Consider the following 2612-nt stretch of genomic DNA (forward strand, 5'->3'; position numbering starts at 1 on the left):
GATAAGGACAAGTCGGGCTTGGTCAATGGGTCGGTGTCAGGCGTGGAGGCAATGAGAGGAGGGGCCGGGTCCGACTTTGACCTGCTATTCCTTGACAGGCTGCTGCCTCCAGTATCCCCGACAATAAGGAGTTCGTCGGTGGTTGGGGAGGAGGTGGGCGAGGAGGGAGGGAAAGGCTTCGAAGGAGATGGCAAACGGCCGGAAGAGGGGCCAGAGGCTGGTGACGAGGGGGCTAGGGGCCTGGGACTACAGGCAGGGAGTGACACTTTCGGGGGAGAAAGGGAGGTAGACTCCAAAAATGTCGAAGGAGTCGCCTGGCGTCTCTCCCGGAGCTTTTCCCCGGCCAGAGTGCTTTGATACTCTACATGAGCCTGCCTCCGCGCCTCAAAACATTCCAGGAGGTCCAAGACGGAGGTGGTCCCCGGGCGGAGGCTGTATCGACGATTGGGGACGTTCCCGACCCTGCTGTCGTCGTGTTCGGCCTTACCCGCTGGGCCAAAGTGGGCTCTTCTGCCGTTGATTTCTGGATCGCTGAGGACATTGCCTGGCTCTGTCCTTCTTCGCACTTTTCCTGCTTCGCTTCCTCCCCGGTCCTGCCAGTGTCGAAGCACTCCCCGTTCGAGTCGCGCGCAGACTTCCGCAACCGAGTACGGACGGTGGGCGGTTTCCTCCTCCAAAGCACCTGACGCACTGACAGGCCTTTCCCATTTCGCGCCCTTTTCCTTCCCCTCGTCAGGCATTTTCGCGGCCAAAGTTTCGAGGCAGCGGGCCACGATATCAGGGTGCATTTCATTGATGCCGTCCCGCCGTTGCGCCAGCCGATAGACAGACTCGCGTCGTGACATGCGCACAGGTCGAAGGGTGCTCCGTTTGATGATTTTCGTGGTGAGAGCCTCGCATTTCCCGGAATTCTCTTTTCCGCGGCGACATTCCTGCTCGACCTTGCCCGGACGAGCAGCGGCTGGCCCGGCCGTCCGTATTGGAAGGCAGGGGCTACCGGTGATGGTGCTCCTGCTGTCACTCGGAAGCGTACCGTCCCTCCTAGGCCTGCGGGTGCTCGCACAGGTAGTATCCGTAGACGGCGACACCTCGTTCAAAGCCTCCAGGCTACTGCGCAATTTATTACGGTCCCGGGCGGTGGATGCGGCGGGTTGCACAACGCCTCGTTGGTCCCGACCACGGATTTTGCTGACGACGCTGGTGAGATCCCCCCTAGGCTCCGGTACACCTCTGTTCGACAGAGTCCTTCGGCCTCGACTGTTGACGCCTGGCACGCCTTGGCTGTCGCTGGAAGCTCGCAGGGTGCTTGTTGGGTTTCTAACGTGCCGGTGGAAAGCAGATGGCCCGGGGCAAGGACCTGACAGGCTCGATCCACAACGGGCACCCGAGGCACTCCCCCGTCCTCCTTCCGGCCTGTCTCGGGCTGGTGAAAAGGCACTGTTGCGCGTGCCGAGTGCGTAGACTGCGATGCTCCTCCCTGAATGGGAATCTCGGTGCTGCGGGCCCCTGATATGGTTCTCGCTGCTGGTAATATTTACAGGAATCGTGGTACGGTTGCTGTCACAGAGGCTTGAGCAGTGGTGCGTGGCTTTTCGTATGTGAGTGTTGTGGTTGCCGTGGACTGCAAAGGACTCGCTCTTTTCTGTACGAGTGGAGGCAGTCTCCCGGGGCTTCCCTTCCAGATTCCTTCTTTCCGGGATTGCAGACTTTTCACTCCTCCTGCGGCTGTCGACGACTCGATGGGGCCCAGGCTCGCTTCTCCCATCCACGTCCATCCCACGACCTTCGATGGTTGACGCCTGGTGCGTGATCGTGGCTGGGGTGTGGTTGGGCGTGACGTTGCTGCATCGCGCGACCATCTCGTCGGGGTTGGAGATATCGTCACCAAAGCGGCCTTCCACGCACTTGGGGCTGCTCCCGTTGACCCGGGTCGAAATGCCGGAGGCGGACTTTGGCCGGCGAAACATGGGAGGTTTCAAGAAAGGAAAAGCTGCATGGAAAGCGAGAAAGGGCGAACGCGACACGTGTGGCCAAAGATGGGGCGAGGCTTCGCGTTCGCGCGTGGCGATGTCGGGCTTGGCCTGCCCTACTACTGGATCCCCCGTCTTCTCGCCCCAAACTCTTCTAAACCAGGCGCTGTGGCACCCTGCGCCCTTCTTTTGGGCTGGTGCCTTGTTGATGCGATTTTGGCGGCTTTGGTCGTCGCTTCTCGGGCTCGGGCCCGCCGATGGGGCCAGGGTAGGAGAGTTCTCATTGCTCTGGGAACGTGAGGCGAGCTCGGTGAGCGGCGCGCCCGGACGGGTGTCGTTTCCTCGCCGTTGCCATAACGAAGGTAGACAGATAAGGGCGAGACATCCAGAAGCTGAGCCGTACCCTTCGAATAGCCTCGTTTCCACCATCTCCTCTGCTTCGCCTTCCTGCTCCACTGCGGCCTGCCCCGTTCCTCCCCCCTTTCGCTTCTCTCTCACTTTCCCCTCTTTCTCCCCCGCATCATCACCACACAAGGCTTTATTGTCTTCGACCGTCGTCCCGCCAACGCGTGGGCCCGCTTCTTCTTTCCGTTCCCGCATCCTCTCTTCCCTTTCCTCCCCCTCCCCCCGCATTCCCCCGTC

The sequence above is a fragment of the Nannochloropsis gaditana genome (genome assembly GCF_000240725.1).
Source record: "Nannochloropsis gaditana CCMP526 unplaced genomic scaffold scaffold446, whole genome shotgun sequence".
NCBI lineage: Eukaryota > Eustigmatophyceae > Eustigmatales > Monodopsidaceae > Microchloropsis > Microchloropsis gaditana.